The sequence below is a fragment of the Marmota marmota genome, unplaced genomic scaffold, assembly GCF_001458135.2.
Source record: "Marmota marmota marmota unplaced genomic scaffold, marMar, whole genome shotgun sequence".
Taxonomy (NCBI): Eukaryota; Metazoa; Chordata; class Mammalia; order Rodentia; family Sciuridae; genus Marmota; species Marmota marmota.
The window spans coordinates 6,941,279-6,964,307 of record NW_026000242.1 but is presented as its reverse complement, the minus strand read 5'-3'; the positions used below and the strand labels follow the sequence as shown (position 1 = coordinate 6,964,307).

General features: G+C 35.4%; 1 protein-coding gene across 6 annotated transcripts in view; it reads right to left on the bottom strand.

The window, feature by feature from the left end:
• The window catches only part of Sik3 (SIK family kinase 3), a 235,637-nt gene that overhangs the window by 119,865 nt on the left and 92,743 nt on the right, over positions 1–23,029 (bottom strand). The window contains exon 1 of one of the 6 annotated variants that reach the window (XM_015489839.2): positions 10,442–10,769. The exons of 4 other annotated variants lie outside the window; for them this stretch is intronic. The gene's annotated coding sequence lies outside the window, so the exon portion shown is untranslated. Of the gene's footprint in view, positions 1–6,325; positions 6,350–10,441; positions 10,770–23,029 lie in introns of those variants that run through there. One more of the 6 variants, XM_048795900.1, reaches the window with a different exon arrangement.

Sequence of the window (23,029 nt, the reverse complement as noted above, 5' to 3'; positions counted from 1 at the left end):
AATATAAAAAGGAAAAAAAAAAAAAAAAATAGAAAAGAAAAAAAGAGCGTGTTCCTTTATTGCTGACCTAAAATAAATAAATAAACCTAAAAAGTCTTATTTTTAACAACAGTAAGCCAACTTCAAGACAGCTAGGATAAGAGGCCTAATTTCTCATTACAAGGCTAATGACCACTGAGGCTGAACATGTGGATGAACTCTCCTAGTTTCACCTTCTTCCTAGGCACATTTCCCAGTTAGCAAGGATAATATAAAAACTCTGAAAAAAATAATTCAAAATAGATTGACTGGAGGATTTTTTGTGCAAGAATGCATGCCAAAAGATTAATTAAGAACTAATATTTGGTTGAGGAGGTAGCTCAGTGGTAGAACATTTGGATGGCACCAGGGGGGAAAAATGAACTAGTATTTGCATTACCAAAATTCTTTCCTTAGAAAAAGAACCACTGCATGGTTTCTTTCAACAATGCACTTTAAAAATTTTTTCTGTGAAATGTGTCGTATATAAACCACAAGTCTTTATGAGCTCTCCCAGTCCACAGTTCCATACCCAAAGAAAAACCACTCTCCTGAAGTTTGTTAATTTTTTCTTTATAATCGTTATCATTCATCTGTGTGTGTGTGTGTGTGTGTGTGTGTGTAGTTTTTATTTGTTGGTTTTGGGTGGAGTTTTTTGTTGTTGTTTTCTGTTTTGTTTCTGGGCAGTATTGGAGATTGAATCCAGAGGAGCTCTACCACTGAGCTAGATCCCCACCTCTTTTTATTTTTATTTTGAGACAGGGTCTTGCTAAGTGACCCATGCTGGCCTCAACCTTGCAATCGTCCTGTCTTGGCCTCCCAAGTAGCTGAAATTACAGGCATATATCACCACACCTGACTAAATCTCTGTAGTTTTTATGAGAAACATCCGTAGTCTTCATGAGACTGATAGTTACTGCTAATGTAACTATCTATCACTGTGTAATAAACCACCTTCAAATTTCATAGATTAAAACAACAACCATCACTTTTTGCTCATATATTGGGTGATTTGTTTAGGACTCAGAGAAGAGAGTTAGCCTCTGTTCCATGTGGCATCACCTTAGGTCAGCTGGACAGGGGGGTGGAAGATCCACTTTCAAGATGGCTTTTAATTACAAGGCAGCAAGTTAGTTCTGGCTGTCAGCTGGGAACCTAGCTGGTGCCATTGGCCTAAGGTCTCAGTTCCTTTCCATATGGATCTCTCCATGTGTTTCTTCACAGCACAGTGATGGGTTCCAAAAATGAGCATCCCAAGAAAATAGGAAGAAATGTGTGCTATTTTTAGGACTTAGCCTCAAAAACCATATAATCTCACTTCCATCATGTTCTTCTGGTCACAGCAATCACAAAGGTCTGCACAGGTTGAATGAAGGACACAAAGACTCTATTTCCCTTTGAAAAATTTTTTTTCTCTTTTATTGTTATTTTTTAAATGATCCACAAGAAATATTTTATATATGAAGTGAACATGTAAACTTATTTCCTTCCCAGATAATTACCAATTATCTAAAATTAGATACTAAATAATCTTTCTCCTTCTCAATGATTTATAATGCATTTAAATCTCATACACAACTGGGCCTAAATAGAATAATTCTATAGAGTGATCTACTCTTGTTAATGTCTCAGTGCCTGATAGAGTAATTCTCATACATTATCTTTAGAGTTCAAAATTCAAACTTTGCTTCTCTCACCTACTTTTTCCAGACTTTTCAAACACCTACCCCTATCATTCCATGAGATCCTTACTAAAATTACATTTTTTAAGAACAATATATTTCCTCATTAAAGTGTCTCTGCTTTTTTCACAGTTCTTATAGTTTTGTCATTTTTTCCCTTTAGGTCTTGTGTATTTCTCACTAAAATTATCCTAAGTTTTCATATCTGTGCAGCACTCATGAATGGCATTCATGAAATGACTGGTTATCTTTTATTTCAACATTTGGGAGAACTCAAGTATAAAATTCACTCTATTTAAGTGAGGATATAGAAAATTTCACACATGGTGTCACCATTTTGTTTTCTTTGAATTGTTATTACATGTTCACATAAAGAATTACCTGGTGGTCTTCTCTTTTCTCTGCAGCTCAAAAGCATGCTAGTAATGAAAGCTAAGAAAAACTAACTACACTGAGAGCTCTGGGGATCAGTCTTCTGTTAAATAGATAAACAGATACGACCATTGCTATAAATATTAGAATGAACGGGAGTATTTTCACCAATAAAAATGACCAAACATATAGAAGTTGAAGAATTTCCCTTTCATATAAGGTACCCGGTACACCTTCCAAGTCTACAGTACACTGTGTAATTGAATTTGAACACTCTTCATTTTAAGTCATCCCTGGAGGTGGGTAATTTTGCAAAGCCAACAATTCTTTCTGTAGTCGTTTCTGCACTGACACCAGCTTCTAGGCCTCTGCCATCCAGGAGAGCACCTGGAGGAATGATGAGAACAGAGTCCTGGCTCAGGTACCTAGGCCTCTGCTGTCCAGGAGAGCATTATGGGCAAGGTTCTAGAAGAGCACACAGTTCTAGAAACATTGTTGTAGCCCTACCTGGAAAATATAATCTTCCACATCTAAACAAGTGATAGTTGCTTGTTTTCTTGTGCAAATTCACACCTCTTGCAACTTCCATAATAAAAGTTCCCTGAAGTCTATCTCTAAAGTATGCTTCTGTAGAGATATGAATTTGATTCTCCCCAGACACTGAGGATCACAACCAACTGGGAGCCCTTTCACTAAGTTTTCAGCTAGAGATTCTTAGCCCTCACAGGTAATAAGAAATCTGGCTGACAACTCACATGAGTATGTGTGTCAGCTTAAGCAGTGTTATGGTTTGGATATAAGGAGTACCTTCCAAAACTCCTGTGTTAATACAGGAATATTCAGAGATGAAATGATTAGATTGTGAGAGCTATAACCTAATTGGTCCAATCTAGTTTGAATGGAGTGACTGGGTGATAACTGTAGGCAGGTGAGGTATAGCTGTGGCCCCTTTCCCCGATTTCCCTTCTCTCCCTCTCCTCTTCTGTCCCCACATCCCTCCACTCTCTTCCAGACTGCCATGAGAGGAAACTTCCCTCCACCACGCTCTTCTGTCACAATGTTCTGCTTTACCTTAGGCCCAGAGCAATGTCTGTCAAGCATGAACTAAACCTCAGGAACCATGAGCCAAAATAAATTTCCCCTTCTCTTATCAGGTATTTTGGTCACAGTGACACAAAGATTTTTTTTTCCCCCTTTCAACCCAGATTCAAGAAAATAATAGGTAATCTGCAACCAGAGCATCCGAAACATGGTTTTTTCTGACTCATCCACTGAGGACTTTATCCCTCCAGGATTCCAATCATGCCTAGGGCAGTCTCTACTGTGCTAGGGCACTAAAATTTTCTGTATTCCTTCCCTATGTTCTAATCCAGTTTGAAACAGCACAAACATCACCTTGTGAGTTTATGCTATCTACCTTGTGAAATCATGTTTTCTGATCTTTTCAGGACTTCAATTATTTTCCTTATAATAATTTCAGAATTTCACATCCATTTTATATGTATTCATATATTTCCCCCTTCCCTAGCTCCATTTAAAAGTGTATGCTCCAAAGGGATTTCTCTGTTCATCTAATTGACCATATTACTTAAAACAACAACAACAAACTTACCTACTCCCAGTAATGGGGATTGAACCAAAGGCACTTTACCACTGAACTATATTGCCAGCCCTTTATGTTTTTTATTTTGAGATGGGGATTAGGGGAAGGGGGGTCATTAAGTTGCTGTGGCTGGCCTCAAACTTGCAGTCCCCCTGCTTCCTCCTCCCAAAGTGCTGGTATTACAAGCATGCAATACCATGCCCAGCTCATCATTCATTTTAAGACAGTTTATTGATTAAAAACTGATCAATAATTTCAGGAATACATCTATATTTTTAAAGGCAGTTATATAAAGTATTATATATCACTTGAATGGAAATACTTTGAAAATATCTTCAATCAATATACTTCTGCTTTTTAATATTTATTTTTTAGCTTTTTAGGTGGACACAATATCTTTATTTTATTTTTATGTGGTGCTGAGAATCTAACCCAGGGCCTCACGCATGTTAGGCGAGTGCACTACCACTTGAGCCACATCCCCAGCCCCAATATACTTCTTATAAAGCAAATCTTAGGGAACTTAAGGACACTAATTTGTGCTCCATATTGTTTATACTTACAAATATTATTGGGGTTTATGTCCTATAAATATTGTAAACCTTTTTGAGAACTGCATTACAACCCATGAAAAAGGGAATTTTACTGATTTAAAAAGAAAAAAATCACATTATTTTTAGGGTCCATGTTTTAAGTTTTTTGTATTGTGAACAGAGATAAATTCAAGTTCTCTTTGGCAAAATATAAATCAAGCGTATTCAAAATTTATATGCATTTGTGTGTAACAGACACTCATAATATAATTTTTAAAATTAACCCACAGTAGTTTTCCAGATTCAAAGTAGCAGTTCATGGGATTGCCAGTGAGTAATGAGGCAGTAAGAAAACCACCAGGATGCAACCCTATAAATGTCATATCTCCTTACTATGCTAAAAGCAATAGCTACAAATTACCCCATATTCCTAAAAAGATGACAGCCAAACTCTTACACCCCATAGGAGAAATGGCTATTATGGCTATTAGTTGGCACTGGTGGGAGGCTTAACAGCAAGCCACCAGACAGACCATTTACTGTTCTTCATCTTGTGCAATATATTACCTTTCCAGCTCAGCCGGTTAAACATCACAGTGGTCCACAAGGGATGCCAACATGGAAGCAAATTCCAAAATGCAGTTTACCCTATAGGCAGCATGCATTTCCAGATTTCTTCATTCTACTCTATTTCATTCCCCTCTGGGTCATAACAGAACTTGGCAGATGTTAGAATTTGCTATGTATAAACTCTGGAGCTCAGATTAGAAAACTCAGCAAAGTATGTATTTTGGTGCTGGCAAAAATGGCTGTTCTGTGTACTGATTTGGATTTGCTATCTTGGGAATACCTACAGTTTCAAAAAATATCTTAGGCTGTTGAAACAAACAAAAAACTTGGGGGAAAAAAGGCACACATCACACATCCCAACACAGGCTTACAAGTCCTCTGAGATCATCCTTCTCTTGACACCAACAAAATGCCAAGCCCATTATGCAATTTGTGGTTTCTTCTAATAATGAAGAAATTAATAGCTCTGGATACAAAACGTAGATAGCTATATCCTGAGACATTCTCCTAGACTTGGATTTCTATGTATAGAGTCCAAAAGTACCAGTTACCACACTCCCAAGAAGGGACCTATGAAAAGGTTTTTTGTTTGTTTGTTTGTTTGTTTTTAATTCACTGACAATCTTTCTCCATAGCAAAACTTCAAAAATGTCTTTCTGAAGAGTTTTTCTACATGTGAAAAGAGTTTGCAACAAGTCCCTCTTGTAAACCAGTTTGTATTTACCGATTTAACAGAATTCATCAATATTGGATTTCATCTCAAACCTTAACAATTATTTCTTAATGTTAAAATCAACATGTTAGATAATAATAATAATAATATAATAATAATAATAATAACAAGGAAGAGAATAAAGTACATAACCTATTGATATGTTAACAATTTTCAAAGTAAAGCTAAAAAAAGGTAACTGCTGAGTCTGAATTATAAGTGATCTGACATGTGCAGATCTGGGGATCAAAGTCATTTTCTCTGGTTTTAGGCAATGTAAACCTAAGTCATAATGCAATAATGAAGTTTCCCATCTGGGTAATGAGGGTCTTCATATAAATTAGTTACAGTCTAGAAATTAATTATTTTATAGTTGAGTTTGCTGTTGTAAATCAATATGATATTTGTCCATCTGGACAATGAAATGCTAGTCAGTAGAATGGTTCACTAGAATTCAGTCTGCTCTGGGCTGCTTTACATCAAACTATGCACCCATTTAGTCACTTGTATCTTTGAAAAGAACCTTTACATACATCAAATAAAGACATGTAAGAAATTTAAACCTGCATTTATAATACTGGAGAAACTGAGTTTTCTTTTTCTAAATTCCACATTTGGAGAAGCTATTGCTAAAAATGAAACAAAATAAAACATAGTCCTTAGTTTAGATTAGAAATACAAGTAATACCTCATTAGCAAATAGAATAACTACAAATTTTTTAAAAGCCTCATTTACTCCTGCATAATAAGACGAATTCACTGACCTAGAATTAACCCCAAGCCAGTATTTCAGACATAGGCTTTAGGGAGATAATCAGTTTATAATTTCAGGTACCTCTGCCTGTTAAGGTCACATAACCAGATCTGGGTTCCTACTGGACGGCAGCTCACTTCATTTAGGCGAGCAACCCATCAAAAGCACCAATTATTCTGAAAAGAAAAAAAGTATCAATGTATCTGTTATAGTTTAAATATATAAAGCTTTTTTCAATCCACTCTTTCCCCTTTCTCTAAAGAAAAAATTTTGTTGTTGTTGTTGTTATTTAATTACACCCTAAACCTTTTACTTGCAAGGTCTAATGGACAATTTCAATGTCCTTTACAGTGAAGAAAGAAGAAAGAGGAAAGAGACTGAGGATGGGCCAAGTGAATAAAATTGGAATCCCAACTCTGCAATTTAGTTTCTTCTCTGTAACAACTATTTTAGTTCAGTTGATTAAAATGTAAAGTGACTAGAATAGTAGCTGACATGGAAGACATAACTAGTGATACCAGCTGTACATACTATTGCTATTGTCATTGTTGCTTTCATTATTATTATTAATAATAGTAGTAGTAGTAATACTGTACTACTGTTACCACTACTATCATCATCATCATCATCAAAATCATCATCATCATCCCTGATCAGGCCTCTACCCCATTTTCTGGTAATTTTAAACTTTTATCAATTTCTTTAAGCCTTCTAACCTCAGACCTCTACCTTTCAACAAATGACCCAGTCTAATACTTAATAGAGAAAACAAATATGAAGATCTCTCTCAATTTCTCTTCTATCTCTACCCATGTTCATCTACTCAAACATCTCTCTTCTCTTTCATCCCAAAAGAAGCAGGTTTTTCCTCCATCCTTAGACATGCAATAAGAGTACTATAAGACTCATTGGCTATTATCACTAGCTAATGTCATTATCATCATCCTCCTCAAACAAAAAGAACAGCAATTTCCAAACTGAATTACAGAAGACTGATTGATACTCTAACTTCAGAGTTGGCCATTATCAACACCCAAGCAATTATGAAGTGTGGCTCCTGGCTTATTGTATTACTCTTCTTTTTAAGCTCAAAATCCATTTACCTAGAATAAATAAGGACAAGTTATAAACAAATACATAAATAAATAATATATAAATCTACTAGGTCAAACTCATAGAAATAGTAAAATGATGGCTTTCAGGGGCTAAAGAAAGAAAAAATAAGGGGTTGTTTAATGGACAGAATTTCAGTTTTCCAAGATGAACAAAGTTCTGGGGATCAACTGTACAACAATATGAATTTTATTTAACACTATTGATAGTATATTTTTAAATGGCTATGATGGTAAGTTTTATGTTATGTGTGTCTTAACACAAAACAAATAAACAAGAGAGCCAATTAAAATGAACAAACTGGCACTAGCTAAGTGTCACCCCACTATGAGCCACACTAACTTTTCCCCTGACTTCATTTTCTGGAACCCTATTCAAATTAGGCTTAAAACTCATTTGGTCATTACACACAAATTCCTGACAAGCATCTAATGGAATGTACTTATCCTACATCTTTATAAAAGATATAAAAGGTAGTTTGGTGCTGAGTTACATATTTTAGGTTAGGATTGAATATACCTTGAGATATAACAAATGCAACATCTGACACCAGCCAGCAAAAATAAACATAAAAATAATTTTTCAAGAATACTACTGACGCTTCCCATCGAAATCTTCTGACATCTGTACACTGGATTCTCGGGGCAGAAGCATGGAAGAGAATAGACATGTACTGGGAAGCCCTCTTAACAGCACCTGCTCTAAATTCACCAAACTTACTTGAGATACAAACATTTATAAAAACGTTGGTTTACATAAAGACCATCTATTTTTAGAGGGAAAATATGCAATAAAACTAGCACAGTAACAAATTAAAATGATGGGAGAGGAAACAGCAGTAACTCACTTCAATCAGAATAAGAAATTGTACCTTTGATTATGATTTTTTAAATGTTAGCTGGGCATGGTGGTGCATGCCAGTAATCCCAGCAGCTCCAGGGGCTAAGCAGGAGTATCACAGGTTCCAATCCAGCCTCAGTAACTTCGTGAGGCTGTAAGCAACCCAGTGAGACCCTGCCTCAAAATAAAACACGAAAAAGGGTGGGGATGTGGCTCAGTGATAAAGCACCTGGGTTCAATCCCTGACACCAAAAATAAATAGACAGATAGATAGAAATTTTAAGATGAATAAGGACTGCGGATATAGCTCAGTGGTAAAGGTCCCTGGTTTCAATCCCTAGTACATTAAAAAAAAAAAAAAAGTTAAACATTCTTTACTTCAAGATGCTAAAGAAAGAATTACAGCCTTTGGGATAGGAGTCCTGTCCCGTGTTCCTTTGCTAGCAAAGCCATAAAACTTTTTTCCTTTTTCTCAAAAAAAAAAAGTTAAAGAATATGTAGAAAACAGTGTGTCAAAACTCATGAGAACAAAGCTGTTTTGGTTTTTGTTGTTTTGTTCACAGGGTTTATCTATGGTTTAGGTAGGACAACTCTCACTAACATCATAAAATATGTATATATATTTTTAAGAAGTTACCTCAACTGAGAACCATATAATAGTAGAACCCTAAAGATCCTTGGAACTATCTTATTCTAACCCTACACCTTTGTTTCATGGGTAATGAAACTAAAGCTCTGAGGGGATAAGTAAAATCTAAATTCAAAATAAATTATAAGATTCCTGGCATGTAAAAATTCAGTAATTTTCTAATACACTGCTAATTTATGAGAATAGCCACAAAATATTAGAAGCTGGGGAGGGGGGCAGATTACTAAAATGTATGGGAATTTTATGAAGAAAAATACAAGACTTTACTAAAGAACCTAAAAGAAGAAAAATGCCAGTTTCCTTAGATAGACCAAAAGTTGAGAAGATCTTAATTCTCCCTCCCGATACCTAAATAATCCACACTCTCCCTTCCAAATGAGAGTACAATGAATCAAAGAACATTCTCTTACGTTGCGGGTAATGGAAAAAAGGACACAGGAGGAAAAATATGGGAGTAAACAAAGAAGATATTTCATCCCAAGGAAGGTACTGGGGACTGAACCCAGAGATACTTTTTATTACTGAGCTACATACTCAGCCCTTTTCATTTTTTTATTTTAGGATGTTATTTTACTAATTTGCTGAAGTCTGGCCATATAAGATTCTAGTCTACAGTGCCAGCAGCATATTTTCTTTCTACATTCTTTTTTTTTTTTTAATAGTTCAAGTTCCTCATAGGTAAGTGTTGCCACACAGTTCTCTATGCTTGTATTTAAAATGGGAGAGTTCTTTAAACATGGGAAGTGAACTTTGGAAACAATGTGGGCAGGCCAGAAACTAATTTAACATTATAACTTTATAGCACACCATACAGTTATTTAAGGCCCTGAAACTCAGTATTCTTCCATTCTGCCTCTTGAAAACGAGAAGGATGCTGATGGTTTAACACCAATACCAACTCTCTTTCTAAATCTCAGGAGCAATCACTAAGAACCAAGTTAGCCCTCTGAGACCTCCAGAACCAAAATGATACAGTATTGGTAAAACCCTAATAAAAGTTATAAGTTAAAAGTAAAGGCAACCCAAGTTGTTGTTACTTTTTTTTTTTTCAATTAGTATCCTAGAAGGGGTTGAGCAAATAAAAATGAAAAACTAGATCTGACCCTGTGTGAGACTATTCACTTCCTATTCATTTCCAAAATAAAATCTTATGTGCAGATTTTGACACATGAAGTAGGCTAAGGCAGGGCAAGAAACAAAAGTAAATATTTAAGTGAAGCAAGAATTTCTGAAAGTTTAACTCAAAAAGGTAATTATAAAAATACGTGTAAGGGCTTTAGATTTAAACCCAACTTACTGGGAAGTAGGCAATTGAAATTTATATTCTAATAATTTCTGAGTCTCAAAATTATACAATAAAAGATCCAAAACTGTTAAAATTTCAATTTGAAAAGTGTTGAGGTTTTTTTTTTCCTTCACTCAGAGAGAGAGAGAGAGAGAGAGAGAGAGAGAGAGAGAGAAATTGGAAATAGTAGGCATGCTGTGAGAAGGTAACAAAATGTTCTGTATTTTAGAGGTGCCGTCATGTAAAGAAGGCTATGACTGAACACATTAACTATGCAAGCTTGTTGGCAGCAATACAACATGATACTTACCACACTGATCACTGAGGTGTTCCTGTGGCCAATTACCAGCAAATCTGCACTGTCTAAAATTCAGAAGTGAGAACTTTACTGAATAAAACTATACCAGCCAAATGTCTAGACTTCAGGAGGAAATCTGTCAATATCAGAATAAGTCAGTGCCTGGTTCAAAGAATGAACTTTGTTTTCCCTTTAAAAGACAACTACAGAGAATGCTGCTAAACGGAGTACAAAGGTCAGAATGCTCAACCAAAGTTGGGTCTAACCTATGCACAGTAATGAGTAAAACAAAAAAATCTAAATTCAGAATATATAACTTCATAACTTAGTTTAGTACAAATTATTTTACTGACAGTAGAAAAAAGGTACATTTATGGGGAAAAAAACATTAATTTTCCTTGGTTTCTAGTTTCTTCCAGGATATAGAACAAAAGACCAGTAAACTACAGCCCTAAGAACCAAACAGGGACAGCCTCTTTGGCTTCCAATTCTTAAACATTAGTGTTCTTTAAAGCTTTCAGCTTAGGCCACAACTTACTCAGTCACTATTCCCAGACCCTCATCTCCAGGCTTCCCTCCTCCAAAACTTCATACTTCCAAAAGGTATCTTAAAGTCAGTCCATCCATAATTAAACTGACCACATTTTCTCTTCAGCCAAATCTCCTCTTCTGCATGCTTGTCACCTAACAGCATTTTCTGGATAAAGTAATGACTTCCTAATTAATCCACTTACAAGATCTCCCTCTGTCCTTTCTAAAACCACTAATCCTTCATATTCCATTAATTTTCTTCTATAATGAAAGTTGTATTACAAAATATCACTATTTATTATCTACATTTCCTGTTTACTTTGTGTTAAATGCTGTCCTTTCATATAATGTCTCAAGCAATTTGACTCTTAAAACAACTCTTTGAGATAGACAACATCATATACATTTTACACACAAGATCAGAAAGATAGCTAGTTAGTGTGAGACTACCAATATCAGGTATTCTTAATCACCACATAACACTTCCACATTAGAGAATGCTTTTTTGAAAAAAAAAAAAAATTGAGGGAATGGGAAGAACCAGGTATAATACTATCAATCTAATACCTAAGTCACAAAGTCAAACAGTATCAATCTGCCTTCAATCTCCTTTAACTACATCTTCTAATATTCCCTGTCACTGTCCCCTTCCTCATCCCCATTACTTTTTTCTACTAATCACTGCACATGACTAGTAATCCTCAATCTCCTCATAACAGGTTTATAGCCAGTTTTTTTAAATGTAGTTTTTCCTGACTTCTTCAGGCAAAATTAATTCTTCCCTCCTCTTGTTTCTATGGCAGCTTTTCACTCCTAACTTACAGCACACACATCTATATACATATACATTCAGACACATATTGCCAATTTTATTAAAGACCACTAAAAAAGAAAATAACCTTATCTTTTCATATATTTGTATACATATACATTTATATTGCAAATTCTTACTATTTCTATTTCTTCCTTTCTCATCCACTGTTATAGTTTGGGTGTGTGGTGACCCACAAAGGCTCATGTGTGAGACAATGCAAGAAGGTTCTGAGAAGAAATGATCGGGTTATAAGAACCTTAATAACTGAGTGATAACTGAAGACAGGTGGAGTGAGGCTGGAAGAGGTGGGGTACTGGAAGTGTGGCATGGCTTTCGGGCATATATTTGTTCTGGTGAGTCGAGTCACTCTCTCTGCTTCCTGATCACCACCTGAGCTGCTTCCCTCCACCACACTCTTCCACCGTGATGCCCTGCCTCATCTTGAGCCCCAAGGAATGAAGCCTGATGTCTATGGACTGAGACCTCTGAAACCATGAGTTCTCAAATAAACTTTTCCTCCTCTACAGTTGTTCTGATTGGGTCTTTTAGCTACAGCAGCAAAAAATCTGAATAAATCATCCACTTCTTACAGATACACCATACACTCTACAACATTACACACATACACACACACACACACACACACACACAAGCCAAAGTACAATACTGCCAAATGTAAAAGTAAAAGATATGGCAACCAGCACTACAGTTAGGATCAACCATGTTAACTAGACACTGTATCACCGTATTTAAATTAGGACTTTTTTACTATGCTTTAGGTAATATATATGGTCCTCTCTGCTCAGGACAGTGGCTGATAGTGCAACGGAATTGAAAAGATCAAAGAACTGGGATTCACAAGTATCACTAAGGGACCAAAGGTGAACAACAGGTATACTTCTAGAGCTGTACTTACTTTTTCCTCCCCACTGTAATAGAAAAGATTTTCAAAGACACAATCGTTTAAAAAGTAACATAACTCTATAATAACAATTTATAAAATTCACACCATTTTCAGATTGCTTTTCTTCTCTTACATTTCTAAAGTGGCTTACTCAGGGGCTGGGGTTGTAGCTCAGTGGTAGAGCATTTGCCTAGCATGTGTGAGGCACCGGGTTCAATCCTCAGCACCACATATAAATAAATAGACAGGTGGATAGACAGAGAGATAGATAGATAAATGTGTTTAAAAATACAATAACATTTAAAATTTTTAAAAATAAAATGGTTTAATCATAGGCTACCAGTTTAATTTGGAAATATTTTCTTTGTTGCTGTTTAACTTAATGAAACATTAGAAACAACAGAATAAATTCAGGCCTTTTAGATTGACACCAAAATACAGGTTACTTAACTTCTGAAAGTGATTTCTTTTCTGTCCCTATCCTTCTAATACATTCTAAGAAACATACAGGAAGTTCTATTTAAGAAAATATAAATATTCCTTTGGTGCAATACTAAAACAGCAATGAAAAAAAAAAAAAGCTCCAGTAATGGGAGGAGAATGGAGTGGAAGAGGGGCTGAAAAGACGTCAGCAGGGCGCTAGGGGAGGCCAGGTTGTCTAGGAAACCAAACAGTAAAGAATAAGAGGGGAAATCATTAGTTGAAAAAACCTCTGAAATGCTTTTACAGGAGCTCAATCTCTCATTCTAAAAGACACAGCGAAGAGACGAACTATCACGAACGTAAAAGGGAACCCAGAATCCACTGACTGCCAAGCAACTGCCTTTTCTAAATTACTCAGTACACATTTATCCATCAGTGACCACACACAAACTAGAAATCCACGATGAATCTTCTGACAGCTTAAACCCAAGATACACACATGTTTGCAATGTATTTTTTAAAAACAGCTTCTATCAGCTTAGCACTTAAGTACAGGTATAACAATATATTTTAAAAGACATAAATATAAAAAAATTCCTGTTTATAACATGACCTAGAAAAGAAACTCAGGAAACTAGAAACATTTAGAAATTAGCCAGCCTTAAAAATTGTCTAAAGCTGTTATAATTTGTCACAGTTTTGATATTAAAATGTATTCTTTGCCAGTAACCAGTAACTGGTTTCAAAAAGTTTGAAATGGACAAAAAACTATTTGAAATCCCTAAGCCAAATCTTTGTTCTAAAACACTAAGCCATGTTGTTGGTCAGGGGATAGAGAGTGAATAAGGAAAAATATTACACAGAAGAAAATAATGTTGATCTTATTTTCTCTGGAAAAAAAAATCTTATTTTCTAAATAAAACACATTTTATAAGAGAAACCATGGTTTCTAAAGCCAGACTGACTGTTCTACTCCTTATTAGCTTTGTGACCCTAAGTAAGTTACTTGTCCTTACTTTGCTTCAGTTTCCTCACTTGTTAAGGTGAGAACAGTAATAATATCAAATTCTCAAGGTAGTTTTCAAGTTTAAATGAAATAACCATTAGGGACAAACAGTGCTTGGTAAGGATTCGATAAGTGGTTATAAAATCCCTTTGAGATTATCTAATTAATTTCCTTATGATGACCATTAATATATACTGCAGTATATAACTAACCTCTATAATACCATTGTCAGACTCAACTTCCTAAAACACTCCTTTTATAGTGCTCCAGGAATCTGTGTTTACTCACAAATTCAGACTGATGGATTTTAAGATCTTCTCAAAGCTGTTCCCATACTCCTTCTGCAATTGCTAGCCCACAAACAATCTGTTTTAGTCCTGACACTCTCCGCTCTGCCTCACATAAAACATCCCAATTTTTGTTTCCTTCTTTGCAGCACCACAATTTAAAAGGCCCACTTTCCAGGCACTGACATCTCATTCCTACTTCCTACCTGTGCAAATCTTATCTACTCTTCTAGCCATGTTCAGAGTGTTTGGGAAGATTCCAACATTCTGATTCCCTAGTGAATATTCCTAGTCTTCTCACAAACTAGCTCCTGAGAATAAACTTATACTATTCTCTAGGTGAGTCTGTTGGCCCTAACTCAACAAGATAATAATCTCCTTCAAGGCAGGGAAATGTATCTGCACTAAAAATTTATCCACAGTATCTAGCAATATACTGTGCACTTGATAAGCCTTTCACTTGCTTCTTTTCAAGCAAAAAATAAATAAATAAATATTTATTTATTTATTTATTTTGGTTGTTGTAGCTTGTCAGGAAGGTGAAAAAATATTCTCTTAAATTCAGCTGTAATTTTATGCCCAGGAAAATACTAATAACTTACACATTTGCCCCACACCAGTGACAATAAGGAGGAACAAATCCAACAGGATGAAAAACATGGCATTTCTCTACACTCGTTATAAAAAAGAATAAGTAATTGGGAATTAATAACTATCCTGATTAAATTGCCAATGGAAGTACGCAGACTTAAAATTAACAGGTTTGTGTTCTCAAAAGAGTATCCCACCTATCATTAACATCACAGAGGAAGACTGTTTTTTTTGCGAGGGGGGAGGGGCGCAGGGGGCACTTTACCACTGAACTATATATCCCCAGCCTTTTTCATTTGTATTTTGAGACAGGGTCTCACTAAGTTGCTTGGGGCCTTGATAAATTGCTAAATCTGGCTTTGAACTTGTGATCCTCTTGCCTCAGCCTCCAGAGTCACTGGAATTAAAGGTATGTACCACCACACCCAGCTCACAGAGGACTTTTCATTTTTCCATTATCAAAAGGAATTTCTAAGTCTATCCTAACATAAGCAATTTTACACCTCTCTGGAGTTAACGACTTAAATAAGATTCAGAAGAACCACTGGTGATTACTATTAAATTGCCTCTTTCAAATATCTTCACTACAAGCCTTTCTTCATTTTGCCACATACTTTGACTCCTTTGGCAACTAGTGTGCAAAAAATCATAAATTCATGCACATCAACAGAGGTGTGCTGAGCAAAACACTGACTGTATGCTCAGCCAGATAATCTAGATCTAACAGACAGGAGTTTGTTAGGCGGGCAAAGAGAAGACCCCAGGCAGCAAACCAGCTTGGATATGCAGAAATTATTCATTCAACAAATGTAAGACATTAAATGGATATTACTTCTATGCACCATAAACTATATGCCAAGGACTTTGTTCAGTATAATAGGAAAGAAGAATAAGATACATACTACTAAAATGCAAACCATTTATTAATTTACATTTTGCTTTGACTCAGAAAAGTTTAAGGTAGCTTACATAAATATAACTAGATAAAATATAAAATGATTAAGGAAAAGGAAAAATTAGATTAAAAAGATTAAGGAAAAAGTAAGATGTTAGTATATTAAAATGAGAAGACTAGGATCCTTAATATTTTTGAGAGATGAAAAAAATGTTCAGTGTAAAGAAAATAGACAGCATACTATGAATTTAGAGGACCAAAGAATTTTCTCCAACCAGGTCAGGAAAGTTGAGAAGCTTACAAAGCACAAGTGTTATTACTGACAACGAATGTTAATTTATTTAATTTCTTTTCAAAATAACAAAGCAGAAGTTGAGAACTGTTATACTTTAAAAAAAAAATGTATACTATAGACCTATCTAGACAACTCCCCAAAAAGAAGGATTCACCTCTTCATCTATATTCATTAGAACTTTATATCATCTTAATTCCTTCTTCCCAGGTTTTTCATGATTTTTCTGACACTAAAGCCTACAGCAATATACTAGTTATATAATATGTACTCAAAAAAATCCCTAATGAATCCACCTAAAAACACAATTTTCTCATGGTTTCCTTAACTTCTGAGGTCAACTAAAAGTTATTGCTTTTTCTGCCATTTTTTAAAAAAATGCCTAGGCTAGGCATGGTAGAGTGCCTATAGTCCCTGTACTCAGAAAGCTGAGGCATAAAAATCACTGAAGCCCAGAAGTTTGATGCCAACCTGTGCAGCATAGTGAGACCCAATCACTTTAAAAAAAAAAAAAAAATTTTTTTCTTTAATGCCCAGGAGACATAAATAGAGTGAGACTGCACACTGTATTAGTGTTCCAGAGTAGTACTCCTATGAAGGTACTACACATGATACTGGATTCCAGAAAGAAAAGTTATATCTGAATTTCAGAAAAGAGGTGGAGAGAACAAAGAGAAAATTTGAAAATCTCCTTATCTTAGATAGAATTTGCATGTAAACACAAACAGATATTTCATATCTCAATTCCATCATAATGAGAATCAGGGACTTTAACTAAGATCTCATAGAGTAAAGGGCTGGGGTGGGGGACACAGGCAAAGGTATAGCTTTCTCCATTTGCACAATAAATTTTGGTAGATCAAATGCTTCAGAATGCCTTGGCTAACTTCTGGCACACAGACATTTCATTTAACCCAAGGCTTTGTTCTTTCCACAATTCCGAGATCATCAAAAATTTTAGGACTAGCCATAGAATTATAAGTCTATGTGTGCTATTACATGAACTTCTGGCTCAATAAATACAGAAGTATAAATTGGCCATATAAAAATAGAAATTTAGCCATAATCCCTAACTAGTCCAAAAAGTTGTTCTTTATCAGATTAGAAGTATACAGTTAGAGAACAATTTTTTACTAAATAATCGATTTTGTACAAGTCAAAGAGAATACTGACAATTACAGGCAACCTCAAGAGCAAAGGTATTATAAAATCAAGGAACATTCCAAATTTACATAACTAATGATAGCTCAAAAGACTCGGTTTTTTTGGTTGCAGGGGGTGACTGGGGATTAAACCCCAAGGCCTTGTGCAGGCTAAGCAAGTGTTCCACCACTGGACAGCTCAGAAGAATCTGCAAAGAAAATCCATTTTCACAAACACAGGGGAATCAAACTTGAATAGAATTTGACTATACAATTAAAAAAATGTTAGAACAGTAATGCAATGGCAGGTTCAAGTGTTAAAGCATTTCTGTTTCTTACTGGTGGATTATAGTTCACTTTTGGGTCTATCACTTCTTTACACTGAGTCATACTAACAGGGAAGATGTTTTGACAATTTTAAGCCATATATAGATGTTTGCACTCCAAATATAGTTCCAAAATTTAAACATCTGTGACTTTTTAAAAACTGCAACTTCAGTTCTTCTAAAAAAATTTTAGAAGAGTTTTAGAAGGTGATTCCTCTCAACTCAGGGCAGATCATTGACAAAAATTAATTGTAATCTCTAATTGTCAATTATCCAATCCAAATGAACATTTGTTTTATTTCAGTTTGAAGTTCAACATATTCATATGTCTTATTAGATCAGTAATAGTCTAAAGTAAGATATGGGAAGGGGCCATCTGAAGATGGCCTTTAACTGAAAAATATGCTTCATCTTAAGAAGTGTTGAGTAAAATCCTTCAAATTTCATAGAAAATTGAAGGATTTTACTCAACACTTCTTAAGATGAAGCATATTTAATACAAATGAAGCATATTTAATACAAATCTCTATTCTCTCCATTCTTTGCTTTAATGTCTTCCCTAAAATCCCATAAACTGGCCATGGCTAAGGGTATAAAATGAGGGAATTAAATAATCAATATTTTTATCGTCATATTATATGCTATTAGCCCACTTAACCAAGTTCACAGCACATACAATTCACTGAAAGCTGAACAATCAATCACCTTTTTGCATTTATTTTTCAAAGTATTTTTAAATTACATAGTAATGCATGTTTATTGTAAAAAATTTAGAAAATACAAATTTAAAATATCACTAATCATACCAAAGAATTTAGTGAACAGTCTATAACTTTTGTCACCTGGCTCAAACTTTTCTACTTCAGAGCTGGGGATATAGCTTATTGGTACAGGGCTTACCTAGCATGCTCAAGGGTTTGATCCCCAGTACCGTGATTTAAAAAAAAAAAAAAAAAGTTATCCACTTTATCATCCCAATCTCTTCCAAGTAAGTACACCAAGATTGCCTGCTCAATACCTAACTCTAAACTTTTTAAAATGTCTATACTTTTTTCCTTTGTATATGTCTATCCACACAAAAGTCAAATTACGCTGTGTGTGTATATGTATGTATATATTAAGAACACATATTGTTTATCTTTCAATATCTTCAATCCATGTTATGAAGTTATTCTGTACTTTAAAATTAATCATCTAGGGTTGGATTATTAAACACTCTCCCCATTGTAAACAATGTTGAATAAGTGTTGTTATGGCTACATTCTTGATTTGACCTATAATTATTACTTTTTTAAAAATTTTTTTTATTTGTTCTAATTAGTTATACATGACAGTAGAATGCATTTGACACATCATACATAAATGGAGTATAACTTCTCATTCTTCTGGTTGTACATGTTGTAGAGTTACACAGGTCATGTAATCATATATGCACATAAGTAATAATGCCTGATTCATTCTATCATCTTTCCTACCCCCATACTGCCTCTCCCCCTTCACTCCCCTCTTGTCTCTAGTCAAAGTACCTCTATTCCAACCCCCTTATCATGAATTAGCATCCGCGTATCAGAGAGAACAGTCAGCCTTTTGGTTCTTTGGGAATGACTTATTTTGCTTAGCATAATATTCTCCAGTTCAACCAGTGATTATTTCTTCAAGATAAACTCTTAGAAATGAAACAAAATATAAAGAAAATATACTTCTCAGACTGTTTAGACATACCACTATTAGATTGCTTTTCATTCAAAAAGTACCCAGGAGCTGGGGCTGTAATTCAGTAGTAGAGTATTTGTCTAACACAAGCAAGGCCCTGAGTTCAATCCCCAGCACCATAAAAACAAAACTGTGCCTACTTAGTCCTCCAGTCCCACAGCAATGTCATTATCTTTTTTAATAATTGTTGCCATTTTGATAAATAAAACAATTTAATTTTCACAGGCATTTCTTTGATTATAAGCAATATATAAAAGGTATATATTTAATTTAGATACATATATTAGACAAATTTTTTCATTGTTGCTAAAATTTTCTATTAGGACATATTTAGTTCAAAGGCCTTTTACTTAACCTCTATATTTTAGCAGACTTATATAAAAGCAGAAAGTCCAACATGAAATAACACTATATTGCTTGGAAACTACCTTGTCAAACCTAATAATGGGCAAGACAATAACACCACTGCTGTGCTCCAGTATAGAAGGTGGACACACAGGAAAGCTGACACAACACCTTGAATAAAGAAATCCATCTGCAATTAGCTACACATTGTTAGAGTTTATAAATCAGAGCAATCCACTTGGGATTTGTTTGCTTTTTAACTACTTTCTTAGACATCTCTTTTAAAATCTTAAGTGCATTTTAATGCACAGCTCTGTCCTGAAGCCAAGAAATAATAAAACAGGGAGAATATCAACTGTCTTTAATGCTGTCAGATTACTAAAACATTAATGACAAAGCATCATATTAAAGTGATATGACTTATAAAGTAATATCAGATCCCATTAAATTACAATTGAATCATCTTTTGTTACCTCACCCAAACCAACCTGAAAGACAGTAGCTCTCAGGCTCAAGATTTCCTCCAACTTGCCCAACTCATTCAGACATTGCTAAGGCCAGCTCCAAAGTGATTATCTGGTTTTTAATGAATGTGTTTCTTAAACACCATTAATGTACTTACTGATGCCAGCATAGCTGGAGGGAAGATAACTAGCCCGATGAGATCATTAGTCACTGACACTAGATTATGGTTACATTAGGAAATGACAACAGGTTGCCTAGCAGCAGTTTCCCAAATGCATTCACAAAAAGTGCCAGTAATCTCTACAAGAAACATAGTCTAAATCTCTCTAGAAAACAGTGATCACTGATCTCTCAATAAAGTAGCTCAACTACAGAAGTTAACTTTCTTGCCAAATATTCTTCACGTATGGGATTATTATTCTGTCTCCTCCAAAGTTCTTCCACCTTTGAGTAGGTGTGAGGGCAGAAGAGAAATCTTCCTTTCCTCTGAGGTTCATATCGTTCAGCTATATTACTGTCTAGTCAATGTCATAACTAATTTTCAGGTCATTCTGCAATGTATAAAGAGTAACCTGGGGGCTCGGGTTGTAGCTCGGTGATAGAGTGCTTACCTAGCATATGTGAGAGAGACACTGGGTTCGATCCTCGGCACCACATTAAAAAAAAAAAAGAAAAAAAGATGTATTGTGCCCATCTATGAGTAAAAATAATACTTTAAAAAAAAAGTAACTTGGCATCTGGCTCTGTCTTCTCCATCCTGCTACCACCAACATTCTAGGCAACTTCAAGTCTACAACTATGACATTACTGCCAAGAGCTACCCCAATTTATTACCCCAATCCCATTCCTGGGGAATCTATAGCTACAATCCATAACTACTTCAATCTTGGAATCCTAAACACCAATACCCCTTTGTTTTCTCTAGCTCTATCCTTCCCTATCTCCCTGGCTCTTTTTCTCTATCTTAATTATTCCAGATTTTCCCAGCTTCCAATAATGATAATACTTGCCCTATAAAATTATGAGAAAAAACTAACACATAAATGTTCAAAATAATGTAATTCTCTCCCACCCTGTTGTTCTCCTTGTTGAAACCACATAAGCAAATACTCTTCATCTTCATTAGAGCCTTTCATGCTCACTCTTCCCCTTCCCTTTTCTCCTCACAGCCAAGTCTCTACAAAGAGTAGCTTTTAACTTGTGACAACTACACATTAAAATGCACTTAAGATTTTAAAAGAGATGTCTAAGAAAGTAGTTAACAAACAAACAAATCCCAAGTGGGTTGATCTATAAACTCTAACAATGTGTAGCTAATTGCAGATAGACTGTATTATTCAAGGTACTGTGTCAGCTCCCTGCACATTCTTCACATTCTATATTGGAGCAGAAGCACTGGAGCTATTGCCTTGCCCAATACTAGGTTTGAGGAAGCAGTTTCCAAGACAGGAACAGTAGAATGTTGTTGTTGTTGTTGTTTTAATTTGTTCTACTTAGTTGTACATGACAGCAGAATGCATTTCAATTCATCATATACAAATGGAGCGCAACATTTCAATTCTCTGGTTGTACATGGAGTAGAGACCCACCATTCATGCAATCATACATGTACCTAGGGTAATGATGTCCATCTCATTCCAACATCTTTCCACCCTAGAATAATGTTTTTTCGTGTTGAACTTTCTTCTTTTATATAAGCCTGCTAAAATTCAGAGATCAGGCAAGGGACCTTTGAGCTAAATGTGATCTGTTACATTTTTAACTAACATTCCTCAATCCAGTGGAATTTGCCTTCCATCCCTGTCACCCCACTGCAACTCTTCTCACTAAGGTCACCAATTAACCCACTAATACCAAATTCAGTAGATACTTCTCAGTTCCTATCATAATGACTTCTCAGCAAGATTTTGCAGAACTGACAACTCTTTTCTACTTGAAATTCTTTCTTCTGCTTCCAAAAACACCTTTCCTGCCTCTCTGGCTCCTCTCTATTATCCCCTCCATTCCTCTTCCTTTTCCTGTGCTCCATACTGCAGCCTCAGGGATTTCTCCAATTTGATCAGGACACTCTCCAGATTAAAACAGTTGATTTGCTGTTATGCAAAATCCTTAGCATGGTTTGTAAGGTAACTCTGCTTAATTCCCCTGGCTTTATTTCTCTCAACCCACTTCCTTTCTTTCCACAATCCAGCCACACTACACAATCGACAGTTCCCTAAATAAGCCAGGGTTTTTTTTTCCCCTCCTCCAACCATTTTCATAAACTATTTCCTCAGCTGAAACACTTGTCTTTCCAAAACCCCCAAACTAACCCCACGCCTACATTTTACACAACTTGACTTGGTAGACTTCCACCTAAGCTTTCCTAAAAAACGCTCTTCCTGCCCCCAGACACTGGATTAATATCTATATGTTGTCATAAATGCCCTGTTGTAGCATTTACCAATGGTAATTAGCTTTTGTTTTGGTACTAGGGATGAAACTTAGGGCCTCCTGCACGCCAGGCAAGGGCTCTACCATTGAACTACATCCTGAACCCTTGATAATTGCCTCTTACTGGTTGAATCTCCCATTAGACGCTAAGCTCCCCAAATCCTATAACTGTACCATGTTCACCTTGGTAACCAGTATATAACTCTGTGCCAGACATGTAACAGAAACATAATAAAAATTGCTCAAAATAATGAGTGAATAAAGTGCACCATTTTCTTCTTTTTTTTTTATTTTTTATTGTGGGTTGTTCAAAACATTACAAATTTCTTGACATATCATATTCCACACTTTGATTCAAGTGGGGTTATGAACTCCCCACCTTCACCCCCATACACAGATTGCAGAATCACATTTACACATCCATTGATTTACA